The following is a 17,840-nucleotide window of genomic DNA, read 5'->3' as shown; positions in this document are numbered from 1 at the left end:
CCTTCTTTACTGCATCTCTCGCTCCCTCTCATTGACGAATTAATGTAGAAATTGCGTCGCTATGAAATACTATGGGTTCTATTACTTCTCCTTCTAAATCGAGTAACGTTTCTACTGAAACGAAAGGATTTTGTTTTGGTATACGAGTATCTCCTTTCCGATGCACTATTCCTTGTTTACTGTCACCCTGGCTCCATCACATTGACGAATTATCACAGAAATTGCATCGCTATGGAATACTATGTTTTCAATGACTTCTCCTTCTAAATCGAGTAACGTTGCAATGGAGACGACAGGATTTGCTTTTGGCATACTAGTATCACCTTACCGTTGCACAATTCCTTCTTTACTGCATCCCTCGCTCCCTCACATTGGCGAATTAACACAGAGATTGCGTCGCTATGAAATACTGTGAGTTCTATGGCTCATCCTTCTAAATCGAGTAACGTTTCTATGGAAACGACAGGATTTTCTTTTGGGATACGAGTATCTCCTTTCCGATGCACTATTAGTTCTTTACTGCATCCCTCGCTCCCTCCCATTGAGGAATAAGCACAGAAATCGCGTCGCTATGAAATACTATGGGTTCTTTAACTTCTCTTTTCAAATCGAGAAACGTTTCTATGGAAACGACAGGATTTTCTTTTGGGATTGGAGTCTCTCCTTTCCGATGCACTACTCCGTCTTTACTGCGCCCCTCGCTCCCTCACATTGACGAATTAACACAGAAATTGCGTCGCTATGAAATACTATGGGTTCTATGACATCCCCTTCTAAATCGCGTAGCGTTTCTATGGAAACGACAGCATTTTCTTTTGGGATAAGAGCATCTCCTTTGCGAAGCACTATTCCGTCTTTGCTGCATCTCTCGCTCTCTCACATTGACGAATTAACACAGAAATTGCGTCGCGATGAAATACTATTGGTTCTATGACTTCTCCTTCTATATCGAGTAACGTTTCTATGGAAACGACAGGATTTTCTTTTGGGATACGAGTATCTCCTTTCCGATGCACTATTCCTCCTTTACTGCATCCCTCCCTCTCTCACATTCACGAATTAACACAGAAATTGCGTGGCTATGAAATACTATGGGTTCTATGACTTCTCCTTTTAAACCGAGTAACGTTTCTGTTGAAACGACAGGATTTTCTTTTGGGATAGGAGTCTCTCCTTTCCGATGCACTATTCCGTCTTTACTGCATCCCTCGCTCCCACACATTGATGAACTAACACAGAAATAGCGTCGCTACGAAATACTATCGGTTCTATGACATCTCCTTCTAAATCGAGTAACGTTTCTATGGAAACGACAATATTATCTTTTGGGATACGACTACCTCCTTTCCGATGCACTATGCCTTCTGTACTGCACCCCTCGCTCCCTCTCGTTGGCGAATTAACACGGAAATTGCGTCGCTATAAAATACTATGGGTTCTATGACTTCTCCTTCTCAATCGAGTAACGTTTCTGTTGAAACGACAGGATTTGCTTTTGGGACACGAGTATCTCCTTTCCGATGCACTATTCCGTGTTTACTGCATCCCGCGCTCCCTCACATTGACCAAATATCACAGATATTGAGTCGCTATGAAATACAATGGGTTCCATGACTTCTCCTTCTAAATCGAGTAACGTTTATATGGAAACAACAGGATTATCTTTTGGGATGCGAGTATCTCCTTCCCGAAGCACTATTCCTACTTTACTGCATTCCTCGCTCCCTCACATTGACGAATTAACACATAAATTGCGTCGCTATGATATACTATGTGTTCTATGACGTCTCCTTCTAAATCGAGTAACGTTTCTATGGAAACGACACGATTTTCTTTTGGGATACGAGTATCCCCTTTCCGATGCACTATGCCTTCTGTACTGCACCCCTCGCTCCCTCTCATTGGCGAATTAACACGGAAATTGCGTCGCTATGAAATACTATGGGTTCTATGACTTCTCCTTTTAAACCGAGTAACGTTTCTGTTGAAACGACAGGATTTTCTTTTGGGATAGGAGTCTCTCCTTTCCGATGCACTATTCCGTCTTTACTGCATCCCTCACTCCCTCACATTGACGAAATAACACAGAAATTTCGTCCCTATGAAATACTATGGGTTCCATGAATTCTCCTTCTAAATCGAGTAACGATTATATGGAAACGACAGGATTATCTTTTGGGATACGAGTATCTCTTTTCTGATGCACTATTAGCTCTTTACTGCATCCCTTGCTCCCTCACATTGACGAATATGCGTAGAAATTGCGTCACTTTGAGATACTATGTGCTTTATAACTTCTCCTTTAAAATCGAGCAGCGTTTCTACGGACACGACTAGATTTTCTTTTGGGATACGAGTATCTCCTTCCCGAAGCACTATTCCTACTTAACTGCATTCCTCGCTCCCTCACATTGACGAATTAACACATAAATTGCGTCGCTATGATATACTATGTGTTCAATGACTTCTCCTTCTAAATCGAGTAACGTTTCTATGGAAACGACAGGATTTTCTTTTGGGATACGAGTATCCCCCTTTCCGATGCACTATGCCTTCTGTACTGCACACCTCGCTCCCTCTCATTGGCGAATAAACACGGAAATTGCGGCGCTATGAAATACTATGGATTCTATGACTTCTCCTTCTAAATCGAGTAACGTTTCTATTGAAACGACAGGATTTTCTTTTGGGACACGAGTATCTCCATTCCGATGCACTATTCCGTCTTTACTACATCCCTCGCTCCCTCACATTGACCAAATAACACAGATATTGAGTCGCTATGAAATACTATGGGTTCCATAACTTCTCCTTCTAAACCGAGTAACGTTTCTATTGAATCGACAGGATTTTCGTTTGGGATAGGAGCCTCTCCTTTCCGATGCACTATTCCGTCCTTACTGCATCCCTCGCTCCCTCTCATTGACAAAGTTAACACAGAAATTGCGTCGCTATGAAATTATATGCGTTCTATGTCTTGTCCTTCTAAATGGAGTAACGTTTCAACGGAAACGACAGGATTTTCTTTTGGGATACTACTATCTCCTTGCCAATGCACTATTAGTTCATTACTGCATCCCTCGCTCCCTCACATTGACGAATAAACACAGAAATTGCGTCGCTACGAAATAGTATGGGTTCTATAACCTCTCCTTCTAAATCGAGTAAAGTTTCTACGGAAACGACAGGATTTTCTTTTGGGATATGAGTATCTCATTTCCGATTCACGATTCCTTCTTTACTGCATCTCTCGCTCCCTCTCATTGACGAATTAATGTAGAAATTGCGTCGCTATGAAATACTATGGGTTCTATTACTTCTCCTTCTAAATCGAGTAACGTTTCTACTGAAACGAAAGGATTTTGTTTTGGTATACGAGTATCTCCTTTCCGATGCACTATTCCTTGTTTACTGTCACCCTGGCTCCATCACATTGACGAATTATCACAGAAATTGCATCGCTATGGAATACTATGTTTTCAATGACTTCTCCTTCTAAATCGAGTAACGTTGCAATGGAGACGACAGGATTTGCTTTTGGCATACTAGTATCACCTTACCGTTGCACAATTCCTTCTTTACTGCATCCCTCGCTCCCTCACATTGGCGAATTAACACAGAAATTGCGTCGCTATGAAATACTATGGGTTCTATGACATCCCCTTCTAAATCGCGTAGCGTTTCTATGGAAACGACAGCATTTTCTTTTGGGATAAGAGCATCTCCTTTGCGAAGCACTATTCCGTCTTTGCTGCATCTCTCGCTCTCTCACATTGACGAATTAACACAGAAATTGCGTCGCGATGAAATACTATTGGTTCTATGACTTCTCCTTCTATATCGAGTAACGTTTCTATGGAAACGACAGGATTTTCTTTTGGGATACGAGTATCTCCTTTCCGATGCACTATTCCTCCTTTACTGCATCCCTCCCTCTCTCACATTCACGAATTAACACAGAAATTGCGTGGCTATGAAATACTATGGGTTCTATGACTTCTCCTTTTAAACCGAGTAACGTTTCTGTTGAAACGACAGGATTTTCTTTTGGGATAGGAGTCTCTCCTTTCCGATGCACTATTCCGTCTTTACTGCATCCCTCGCTCCCACACATTGATGAACTAACACAGAAATAGCGTCGCTACGAAATACTATCGGTTCTATGACATCTCCTTCTAAATCGAGTAACGTTTCTATGGAAACGACAATATTATCTTTTGGGATACGACTACCTCCTTTCCGATGCACTATGCCTTCTGTACTGCACCCCTCGCTCCCTCTCGTTGGCGAATTAACACGGAAATTGCGTCGCTATAAAATACTATGGGTTCTATGACTTCTCCTTCTCAATCGAGTAACGTTTCTGTTGAAACGACAGGATTTGCTTTTGGGACACGAGTATCTCCTTTCCGATGCACTATTCCGTGTTTACTGCATCCCGCGCTCCCTCACATTGACCAAATATCACAGATATTGAGTCGCTATGAAATACAATGGGTTCCATGACTTCTCCTTCTAAATCGAGTAACGTTTATATGGAAACAACAGGATTATCTTTTGGGATGCGAGTATCTCCTTCCCGAAGCACTATTCCTACTTTACTGCATTCCTCGCTCCCTCACATTGACGAATTAACACATAAATTGCGTCGCTATGATATACTATGTGTTCTATGACGTCTCCTTCTAAATCGAGTAACGTTTCTATGGAAACGACACGATTTTCTTTTGGGATACGAGTATCCCCTTTCCGATGCACTATGCCTTCTGTACTGCACCCCTCGCTCCCTCTCATTGGCGAATTAACACGGAAATTGCGTCGCTATGAAATACTATGGGTTCTATGACTTCTCCTTCTAAATCGAGTAACGTTTCTGTTGATACGACAGGATTTTCTTTTGGGACACGAGTATCTCCATTCCGATGCACTACTCCGTCTTTACTGCATCCCTCGCTCCCTCACATTGACCAAATAACACAGATATTGAGTCGCTATGAAATACTATGGGTTCCATTACTTCTCCTTCTAAACCGAGTAACGTTTCTATTGAATCGACAGGATTTTCGTTTGGGATAGGAGTCTCTCCTTTCCGATGCACTATTCCGTCCTTACTGCATCCCTCGCTCCCTCTCATTGACAAAATTAACACAGAAATTGCGTCGCTATGAAATACTATGGGTTCTATGATTCTCCCTCTAAATCGAGTAACGTTTCTATGGAAACGACAGGATTTTCTTTTGGGATACGAGTATCTCCTTTCTGAAGCACTATTCCGTCTATTTTCTGCATCCCTCGCTTCCTCACATTCACGAATTAACACAGAAATTGCGTGGCTATGAAATATTATGGGTTCCATGACGCCTCCTTCTAAATCGAGTTACGTTTCTATGGGAACGACAGGATTTTCTTTTGGGATACGACTATCTCCTTTCCGATGCACTGTTCCTCTCTACTGCATCCCTCGCTCCCTCACATTGACGAATTAACACAGCAATTGCGTCGCTATGAAATATTATGGGTTCCATGACGCCTCCTTCTAAATCGAGTTACGTTTCTATGGAAACGAGAGGTTTATCTTTTGGGATACTACTATCTCCTTTCCAATGCACTATTAGTTCATTACTGCATCCCTCGCTCCCTCACATTGACGAATAAACACAGAAATTGCGTCGCTACGAAATAGTATGGGTTCTATAACCTCTCCTTCTAAATCGAGTAACGTTTCTATGGAAACGACAGGATTTTCTTTTGGGATATGAGTATCTCATTTCCGATTCACGATTCCTTCTTTACTGCATCTCTCGCTCCCTCTCATTGACGAATTAATGTAGAAATTGCGTCGCTATGAAATACTATGGGTTCTATTACTTCTCCTTCTAAATCGAGTAACGTTTCTACTGAAACGAAAGGATTTTGTTTTGGTATACGAGTTTCTCCTTTCCGATGCACTATTCCTTCTTTACTGCCACCCTGGCTCCCTCACATTGACGAATTATCACAGAAATTGCATCGCTATGGAATACTATGTTTTCAATGACTTCTCCTTCTAAATCGGGTAACGTTTCAATGGAAACGACAGGATTTGCTCTTGGCATACTAGTATCACCTTTCCGTTGCACAATTCCTTCTTTACTGCATCCCTCGATCCCTCACATTGACGAATTAACACAGAGATTGCGTCGCTATGAAATACTGTGGGTTCTATGGCTCATCCTTCTAAATCGAGTAACATTTCTATGGAAACGAGAGGATTTTCTTTTGGTATACGAGTATCTCCTTTCCGATGCACTATTCCTCCTTTACTGCATCCCTCCCTCCCTCACATTAACGAATTAACACCGAAATTGCGTGGCTATGAAATACTATGGGTTATATGACTTCTCCTTCAAAACCGAGTAACGTTTCTGTTGAAACGACAGAATTTTCTTTTGGGATAGGAGTCTCTCCTTTCCGATGCACTATTCCTTCTTTAATGCAACCCTCGCTCCCTCACACTGACAAATTAACACAGAAATTGCGTCGCTATGAATTACTATGGGTTCTATGACTTCTCCTTCTAAGTCGGGTAACGTTTCTATGGAGACGACGGGATTTTCTTTTGGGATACGACTATCGCCTTTCCGATGCACTATTCCTTCTGTCCTGCATCCTTCGCTTCCTCACATTGGCGAATTAACACAGAAATTGCGTCGCTATGAAATACTATGTGTTCTATGACTTCTCCTTCTAAAACGAGTAACGTTTCAATTGAAACGACAGGATTTTTTTTTTTTGAGATACGAGTATCTCCTTTCCGATGCACTATTCCGTCTTTACTGCATCACTCGCTCCCTCAGTTTGACGAAATAACACAGAGATTGCGTCGCTACGAAATACTATGGGTTCCATGACATCTCCTTCCAAATTGAGTAACGTTTCTATGGAAACGGCAGGATTTTCTTTTGGGATACGAGTATCTCCTTTCTGATGCACTATTAGTTCTGTACTGCATCCCTCGCTCCCTCACATTGACGAAATAACACCGAAATTGCGTCGCTATGAAATACTTTGGGTTCCATTACTTCTCCTTCTAAATCGAGTAACGTTTCAATGGAAACGACAGGATTTTCTTTTGGGATACGAGTATCTCCTTTCCGATGCACTATTAGTTCTTTACTGCATCCCTCGCTCCCTCCCATTGAGGAATAAGCACAGAAATCGCGTCGCTATGAAATACTATGGGTTCTTTAACTACTCTTTTCAAATCGAGAAACGTTTCTATGGAAACGACAGGATTTTCTTTTGGGATTGGAGTCTCTCCTTTCCGATGCACTACTCCGTCTTTACTGCGCCCCTCGCTCCCTCACATTGACGAATTAACACAGAAATTGCGTCGCTATGAAATACTATGGGTTCTATGACATCCCCTTCTAAATCGCGTAGCGTTTCTATGGAAACGACAGCATTTTCTTTTGGGATAAGAGCATCTCCTTTGCGAAGCACTATTCCGTCTTTGCTGCATCTCTCGCTCTCTCACATTGACGAATTAACACAGAAATTGCGTCGCGATGAAATACTATTGGTTCTATGACTTCTCCTTCTATATCGAGTAACGTTTCTATGGAAACGACAGGATTTTCTTTTGGGATACGAGTATCTCCTTTCCGATGCACTATTCCTCCTTTACTGCATCCCTCCCTCTCTCACATTCACGAATTAACACAGAAATTGCGTGGCTATGAAATACTATGGGTTCTATGACTTCTCCTTTTAAACCGAGTAACGTTTCTGTTGAAACGACAGGATTTTCTTTTGGGATAGGAGTCTCTCCTTTCCGATGCACTATTCCGTCTTTACTGCATCCCTCGCTCCCTCACATTGATGAATTAACACAGAAATAGCGTCGCTACGAAATACTATCGGTTCTATGACATCTCCTTCTAAATCGAGTAACGTTTCTATGGAAACGACAAGATTATCTTTTGGGATACGACTACCTCCTTTCCGATGCACTATGCCTTCTGTACTGCACCCCTCGCTCCCTCTCGTTGGCGAATTAACACGGAAATTGCGTCGCTATAAATTACTATGGGTTCTATGACTTCTCCTTCTCAATCGAGTAACGTTTCTGTTGAAACGACAGGATTTGCTTTTGGGACACGAGTATCTCCTTTCCGATGCACTATTCCGTGTTTACTGCATCCCGCGCTCCCTCACATTGACCAAATATCACAGATATTGAGTCGCTATGAAATACAATGGGTTCCATGACATCTCCTTCTAAATCGAGTAACGTTTATATGGAAACAACAGGATTATCTTTTGGGATGCGAGTATCTCCTTCCCGAAGCACTATTCCTACTTTACTGCATTCCTCGCTCCCTCACATTGACGAATTAACACATAAATTGCGTCGCTATGATATACTATGTGTTCTATGACGTCTCCTTCTAAATCGAGTAACGTTTCTATGGAAACGACACGATTTTCTTTTGGGATACGAGTATCCACTTTCCGATGCACTATGCCTTCTGTACTGCACCCCTCGCTCCCTCTCATTGGCGAATTAACACGGAAATTGCGTCGCTATGAAATACTATGGGTTCTATGACTTCTCCTTCTAAATCGAGTAACGTTTCTGTTGATACGACAGGATTTTCTTTTGGGACACGAGTATCTCCATTCCGATGCACTACTCCGTCTTTACTGCATCCCTCGCTCCCTCACATTGACCAAATAACACAGATATTGAGTCGCTATGAAATACAATGGGTTCCATGACTTCTCCTTCTAAATCGAGTAACGTTTATATGGAAACAACAGGATTTTCTTTTGGGATACGACTATCTCCTTTGCGATGCACTGTTCCTCTCTACTGCATCCCTCGCTCCCTCACATTGACGAATTAACACAGCAATTGCGTCGCTATGAAATATTATGGGTTCCATGACGCCTCCTTCTAAATCGAGTTACGTTTCTATGGAAACGAGAGGATTATCTTTTGGGATACTACTATCTCCTTTCCAATGCACTATTAGTTCATTACTGCATCCCTCGCTCCCTCACATTGACGAATAAACACAGAAATTGCGTCGCTACGAAATAGTATGGGTTCTATAAAATCTCCTTCTAAATCGAGTAACGTTTCTATGGAAACGACAGGATTTTCTTTTGGGATATGAGTATCTCATTTCCGATTCACGATTCCTTCTTTACTGCATCTCTCGCTCCCTCTCATTGACGAATTAATGTAGAAATTGCGTCGCTATGAAATACTATAAGTTCTATTACTTCTCCTTCTAAATCGAGTAACGTTTCTACTGAAACGAAAGGATTTTGTTTTGGTATACGAGTTTCTCCTTTCCGATGCACTATTCCTTCTTTACTGCCACCCTGGCTCCCTCACATTGACGAATTATCACAGAAATTGCATCGCTATGGAATACTATGTTTTCAATGACTTCTCCTTCTAAATCGGGTAACGTTTCAATGGAAACGACAGGATTTGCTCTTGGCATACTAGTATCACCTTTCCGTTGCACAATTCCTTCTTTACTGCATCCCTCGATCCCTCACATTGACGAATTAACACAGAGATTGCGTCGCTATGAAATACTGTGGGTTCTATGGCTCATCCTTCTAAATCGAGTAACGTTTCTATGGAAACGAGAGGATTTTCTTTTGGTATACGAGTATCTCCTTGCGATGCACTATTCCTCCCTTACTGCATCCCTCCCTCCCTCAAATTAACGAATTAACACAGAAATTGCGTGGCTATGAAATACTATGGGTTATATGACTTCTCCTTCTAAACCGAGTAACGTTTCTGTTGAAACGACAGAATTTTCTTTTGGGATAGGAGTCTCTCCTTTCCGTAGCACTATTCCGTCTTTACATCAACCCTCGCTCCCTCACATTGACAAATTAACACGGCAATTGCGTCGCTATGAATTACTATGTGTTCTATGACTTCTCCTTCTAAAACGAGTAACGTTTCAATTGAAACGACAGGATTTTTTTTTGGGATACGAGTATCTCCTTTCCGATGCACTATTCCGTCTTTACTGCATCCCTCGCTCCCTCACTTTGACGAAATAACACAGAGATTGCGTCGCTACGATATACTATGTGTTCCATGACATCTCCTTCCAAATCGAGTAACGTTTCTATGGAAACGGCAGGATTTTCTTTTGGGATACGATTATCTCGTTTCTGATGCACTATTAGTTCTTTACTGCATCCCTCGCTCCCTCACATTGACGAAATAACACCGAAATTGCGTCGCTATGAAATACTTTGGGTTCCAATACTTCTCCTTCTAAATCGAGTAACGTTTCTATGGAAACGAGAGGATTATCTTTTGGGATACGAGTTTCTCCTTTCCGATGCACTATTAGTTCATTATTGCATCCCTCGCTCCCTCACATTGACGAATAAACACAGAAATTGCGTCGCTATGAAATACTATGGGTTCTATGACATCCCCTTCTAAATCGCGTAGCGTTTCTATGGAAACGACAGCATTTTCTTTTGGGATAAGACCATCTCCTTTGCGAAGCACTATTCCGTCTTTGCTGCATCTCTCGCTCTCTCACATTGACGAATTAACACAGAAATTGCGTCGCGATGAAATACTATTGGTTCTATGACTTCTCCTTCTATATCGAGTAACGTTTCTATGGAAACGACAGGATTTTCTTTTGGGATACGAGTATCTCCTTTCCGATGCACTATTCCTCCTTTACTGCATCCCTCCCTCCCTCACATTCACGAATTAACACAGAAATTGCGTGGCTATGAAATACTATGGGTTCTATGACTTCTCCTTCTAAACCGAGTAACGTTTCTGTTGAAACGACAGGATTTTCTTTTGGGATACGAGTATCCCCTTTCCGATGCACTATTTCTTCTTTACTGCATCCTTCGCTCCCTCACATTGACGAATTAACACTGAAATTGCGTCGCTATGAAATACTATCGGTTCTATGACATCTCCTTCTAAATCGAGTAACGTTTCTATGGAAACGACAAGATTATCTTTTGGGATACGACTACCTCCTTTCCGATGCACTATGCCTTCTGTACTGCACCCCTCGCTCCCTCTCGTTGGCGAATTAACACGGAAATTGCGTCGCTATAAAATACTATGGGTTCTATGACTTCTCCTTCTTAATCGAGTAACGTTTCTGTTGAAACGACAGGATTTGCTTTTGGGACACGAGTATCTCCTCTCCGATGCACTATTCCGTGTTTACTGCATCCCTCGCTCCCCTCACATTGACCAAATAACACAGATATTGAGTCGCTATGAAATACAATGGGTTCCATGACTTCTCCTTCTAAATCGAGTAAAGTTTATATGGAAACAACAGGATTATCTTTTGGGATACGAGTATCTCTTTTCTGATGCACTATTAGCTCTTTACTGCATCCCTTGCTCCCTCACATTGACGAATAAGCGTAGAAATTGCGTCACTTTGAGATACTATGTGCTTTATAACTTCTCCTTTAAAATCGAGCAGCGTTTCTACGGACACGACTAGATTTACTTTTGGGATACGAGTATCTCCTTCCCGAAGCACTATTCCTACTTTACTGCATTCCTCGCTCCCTCACATTGACGAATTAACACATAAATTGCGTCGCTATGATATACTATGTGTTCTATGACTTCTCCTTCTAAATCGAGTAACGTTTCTATGGAAACGACACGATTTTCTTTTGGGATACGAGTATCCCCTTTCCGATGCACTATGCCTTCTGTACTGCACCCCTCGCTCCCTCTCATTGGCGAATTAACACGGAAATTGCGTCGCTATGAAATACTATGGGTTCTATGACTTCTCCTTCTAAATCGAGTAACGTTTCTGTTGATACGACAGGATTTTCTTTTGGGATACGAGTATCTCCATTCCGATGCACTATTCCGTCTTTACTGCATCCCTCGCTCCCTCACATTGACCAAATAACACAGATATTGAGTCGCTATGAAATACTATGGGTTCCATTACTTCTCCTCCTAAACCGAGTAACGTTTCTATTGAATCGACAGGATTTTCGTTTGGGATTGGAGTCTCTCCTTTCCGATGCACTATTCCGTCCTTACTGCATCCCTCGCTCCCTCTCATTGACAAAATTAACACAGAAATTGCGTCGCTATGAAATAATATGGGTTCTATGATTCTCCCTCTAAATCGAGTAACGTTTCTATGGAAACGACAGGATTTTCTTTTGGGATACGAGTATCTCCTTTCTGAAGCACTATTCCGTCTATTTTCTGCATCCCTCGCTCCCTCACATTCACGAATTAACACAGAAATTGCGTGGCTATGAAATATTATGGGTTCCATGACGCCTCCTTCTAAATCGAGTTACGTTTCTATGGGAACGACAGGATTTTCTTTTGGGATACGACTATCTCCTTTCCGATGCACTGTTCCTTCTCTACTGCATCCCTCGCTCCCTCACATTGACGAATTAACACAGCAATTGCGTCGCTATGAAATATTATGGGTTCCATGACGCCTCCTTCTTAATCGAGTTACGTTTCTATGGAAACGAGAGGATTATCTTTTGGGATACTACTATCTCCTTTCCAATGCACTATTAGTTCATTACTGCATCCCTCGCACCCTCACATTGACGAATAAACACAGAAATTGCGTCGCTACGAAATAGTATGGGTTCTATAACCTCTCCTTCTAAATCGAGTAACGTTTCTATGGAAACGACAGGATTTTCTTTTGGGATATGAGTATCTCATTTCCGATTCACGATTCCTTCTTTACTGCATCTCTCGCTCCCTCTCATTGACGAATTAATGTAGAAATTGCGTCGCTATGATATACTATGGGTTCTATTACTTCTCCTTCTAAATCGAGTAACGTTTCTACTGAAACGAAAGGATTTTGTTTTGGTATACGAGTTTCTACTTTCCGATGCACTATTCCTTCTTTACTGACACCCTGGCTCCCTCACATTGACGAATTATCACAGAAATTGCATCGCTATGGAATACTATGTTTTCAATGACTTCTCCTTCTAAATCGAGTAACGTTTCAATGGAAACGACAGGATTTGCTTTTGGCATACTAGTATCACCTTTCCGTTGCACAATTCCTTCTTTACTGCATCCCTCGCTCCCTCACATTGACGAATTAACACAGAGATTGCGTCGCTATGAAATACTGTGGGTTCTATGGCTCATCTTTCTAAATCGAGTAACGTTTCTATGGAAACGACGGGATTTTCTTTTGGGATACGACTATCGCCTTTCCGATGCACTATTCCTTCTGTACTGCATCCTTCGCTTCCTCACATTGGCGAATTAACACAGAAATTGCGTCGCTATGAAATACTATGTGTTCTATGACTTCTCCTTCTAAAACGAGTAACGTTTCAATTGAAACGACAGGATTTTTTTTTTTTTTTGGGGATACGAGTATCTCCTTTCCGATGCACTATTCCGTCTTTACTGCATCCCTCGCTCCCTCACTTTGACGAAATAACACAGAGATTGCGTCGCTACGATATACTATGGGTTCCATGACATCTCCTTCCAAATCGAGTAACGTTTCTATGGAAACGGCAGGATTTTCTTTTGGGATACGAGTATCTCCTTTCTGATGCACTATTAGTTCTTTACTGCATCCCTCGCTCGTTCACATTGACGAATAAGCGTTGAAATTGCGTCACTGTGAGATCCTATGTGCTCCATAACATCTTCTTTACAATCGAGCAACGTTTCTACGGACACGACTAGATTTTCTTTTGGGATACGAGTATCTCCTTCCCGAAGCACTATCCCGACTTTACTGCATTCCTCGCTCCCTGACATTGACGAATTAACACAGAATTGGCGTCGCTATGAAATACTATGTGATCTATGACTTCTCCCTCTAAATCGAGTAACGTTTCTATGGAAACGACAGGATTTTCTTTTGGGATTCGAGTGTCTCCTTTCCGCTGCACAATTCCTTCTTTACTGCATCCCTCGCTCACTCACGTTGACGAATTAACACTGAAATTGCGTGGCTATTAAATACTATGGGTTCGATGACTTCTCCTTCTAAAGCGAGTAACGTTTCTATAGAAACGACAGAATTTTCTTTTGGGATACGAGTATCTCCTTTCCGATGCACTATTCCTTCTTTACTGCATCCCTCGCTCTCTCACATTCACGAATTAACACAGAAATTGCGTGGCTATGAAATGCTATGGGTTCTATGACTTCTACATCTAAACCGATTAACGTTTCTATTGAAACGACAGGATTTTCTTTTGGGATAGGAGTCTCTCCTTTCCGATGCAATATTCCGTCCTTACTGCATCCCTCGCTCCCTCTCATTGACGAATTAACACAGAAATTGCGTCGCTATGAAATACTATTCGTTCTAGGACACCTCCTTCTAAATCGAAAACGTTTCAATGGAAACGACAGGATTTCCTTTTGGGATACGAGTATCTCCTTTCCGATGCTCTATTCCTTCTTTACTGCATCCCTCGCTCCCTTACATTGACGAATTAACACAGAAATTACGCCGCTATAAAAAACTATAGGTTCTAGTACACCTCCTTCAAAATCGAGTAACGTTTCTATTCAAACGAAAGGATTTTCTTTTGGGATACGAGTATCTCCTTTCCGATGCACTATTCCGTCTTTACTGCCTCCCTGGCTCCCTCACATTGACGAATTATCACAGAAATTGCATCGCTATGGAATACTATGTGTTCAATCACTTCTCCTTCTAAATCGAGTAACGTTTCAATGGAAACGAAAGGATTTTCTTTTGGGATACGAGTATCTCCATTCTGATGCACTATTAGTTCTTTACTGCATCCCTCGCTCCCTCACATTGACGAATAAGCGTTGAAATTGCGTCACTGTGAGATCCTATGTGCTCTATAACTTCTCCTTCACAATCGAGCAATGTTTCTACGGACACGACTAGATTTTCTTTTGGGATACGAGTAACTCCTTCCCGAAGCACTATCCCGACTTTACTGCATTCCTCGCTCCCTCACATTGACGAATTAACACAGATATTGCGTCGCTATGAAATACTATGTGTTCTATGACTTCTCCTTCTAAATCGAGTAACGTTTCTATGGAAACGACAGGATTTTCTTTTGGGATACTAGTATCTCCCTTCCGCTGCACTATTCCTTCTTTAGTGCATCCCTCGCTCCCTGACATTGACGAATTGAGACAGGATTTACGTGGCTATTGAATACTATGGGTTCTATGACTTCTCCTTCTAAATCGAGTAACGTTTCTGTTGAAACGACAGGATTTTCTTTTGGGACACGAGTATCTTCTTTGCGATGCATTATTCCGTCTTTACAGCATCCCTCGCTCCCTCTCATTGACAAAATTAACACAGAAATTGCGTCGCTATGAAATACTATGGGTTCCATTACTTCTCCTTCTGAATCGAGTAACGTTTCTATGGAAACGACAGGATTTTCTTCTGGGATACGAGTATCTCATTTCCGATGCACTATTAGTTCTTTACTGCATCCCTCGCTCCCTCCCATTGAAGAATAAACACACAAATTACGTCGCTACGAAATAGTATGGGTTCTATAACCTCTTCGTCTAAATCGAGTAACGTTTCTATGGAAACGACAGGATTTTCTTTTGGGATATGAGTATCTCACTTCCGATGCACGACTCCTTCTGTACTGCATCTCTCGCTCCCTCACATTGACGAATTAAGGCAGAAAATGCGTCGCTATGAAATACTATGGGTTCTATGACTTCTCCTTCTAAATCGAGTAACGTTTCTATGGAAACGACAGGATTTTTTTCTGGGATACGAGTATCTCATTCCCGATGCACTATTAGTTCTTTACTGCATCCCTCGCTCCCTCCCATTGAAGAATAAACACAGAAATTACGTCGCTACGAAATAGTATGGGTTCTATAACCTCTTCGTCTAAATCGAGTAACGTTTCTATGGAAACGACAGGATTTTCTTTTGGGATATGAGTATCTCACTTCCGATGCACGACTCCTTCTTCACTGCATCTCTCGCTCCCTCACATTGACGAATTAAGGCAGAAAATGCGTCGCTATGAAATACGATGGGTTCTATGACTTCTCCTTCTACATCGAGCAACGTTCCTATTGAAACGAAGGATTTTGTTTTGGTATACGAGTATCTCCATTCCGATGCATTATTCCTTCTTTACTGCCTCCCTGGCTCCCTCACATTGACGAATTATCACAGAAATTGCATCGCTATGGAATACTATGTGTTCAATCACTCCTCCTTCTAAATCGAGTAACGTTTCAATGGAAACGAAAGGATTTTCTTTTGGGATACGAGTATCTCCATTCTGATGCACTATTAGTTCTTTACTGCATTCCTCGCTCCCTCACATTGACGAATTAACACAGATATTGCGTCGCTATGAAATACTATGGGTTCTATGACTTCTCCATCTAAACCGAGTTACGTTTCTATCGAAACGACAGGATTTTGTTTTGGGATACGAGTCTCTCCTTTCCGATGCACTATTCCGTCCTTACTGCATTCCTCGCTCCCTAGAATTGACGAATTAACACAGAAATTGCGTCGCTATGAAATACTATTCGTTCTAGGACACCTCCTTCTAAATCGAGTAACGTTACAATGGAAGCGACAGGATTTCCTTTTGGGATACGAGTATCTCCTTTCCGATGGACTATTCCTTCTTTACTGCATCCCTCGCTTCCCTCACATTGCCGAATTAACACAGAGATATCGTCGCTATGAAATATTATGGGTTCCATGACGCCTGCTTCAAAATCGAGTAACGTTTCTATGGAAACGACAGGATTTTCCTTTGGGATCCGACCATCTCCTTTCCGATGCACTATGCCTTCTTTACTGCATCCCTCGCTCCCTCACATTGACGAATTAATACAGAAATTGCGTCGCTATGAAATTCTATGGGTTCTATGTCTTGTCCTTCAAAATCGGGTAACGTTTCTATGGAAACGACAGGAGTTTCTTTTCGGATAGGAGTCTCTCCTTTTCGATTCACTATTCCGTCCTTACTGCATCCCTCGCTCCCTCTCATTGACGAATTAACACAGAAATTGCGTCGCTATGAAATACTATTCGTTCTAGGACACCTCCATCTAAATCGAAAACGTTTCAATGGAAACGACAGGATTTCCTTTAGGGGTACGAGTATCTCCTTTCCGATGCTCTATTCCTTCTTTACTGCATGCCTCCCTCCCTCACATTGACGAATAACACAGAGATTAGGTCGCTATGGAATACTATGGGTTCTATGACTCATCCTTTTAAACCAAGTAACGTTTCTATGGAAACGAAAGGATTTTCTTTTGGTATACGAATATCTCCTTTCCGATGCGCTATTCCTTCTGTACTGCATCCCTCGCTTCCTCACATTGGCGCATTAACACAGAAATTGAGTCGCTATGAAATACTATGTGTTCTATGGCTTCTCCTTCTAAATCGAGTAACGTTTTTATTGAAACGACAGGATTTTCGTTTACGATACGAGTATCTCCTTTCCGATGCACTATTCCGTCTTTACTGCATCTCTCGCTCCCTCACATTGACGAATTAACACAGGAATTGTGTCGCTATGAAATACTATGGGTTCTATGACTTCACCTTCTAAATCGAGTAACGTTTCTATGGAAACGACAGGATTTTCTTTTAGGATACGAGTATCTCCCTTCCGCTGCACTATTCCTTCTTTACTGTATCCCTCGCTCCCTTAAATTGACGAATTGAGACAGGATTTGCGTGGCTATTAAGTACTATGGGTTCTATGACTTCTCCTTCTAAATCGAGTAACGTTTCAATGGAAACGACAGGATTTTCTTTTGGGATACGAGT

The sequence above is a fragment of the Schistocerca americana genome, unplaced genomic scaffold (assembly GCF_021461395.2).
Source record: "Schistocerca americana isolate TAMUIC-IGC-003095 unplaced genomic scaffold, iqSchAmer2.1 HiC_scaffold_42, whole genome shotgun sequence".
NCBI lineage: Eukaryota > Metazoa > Arthropoda > Insecta > Orthoptera > Acrididae > Schistocerca > Schistocerca americana.
This window is presented reverse-complemented; position numbering follows the sequence as displayed.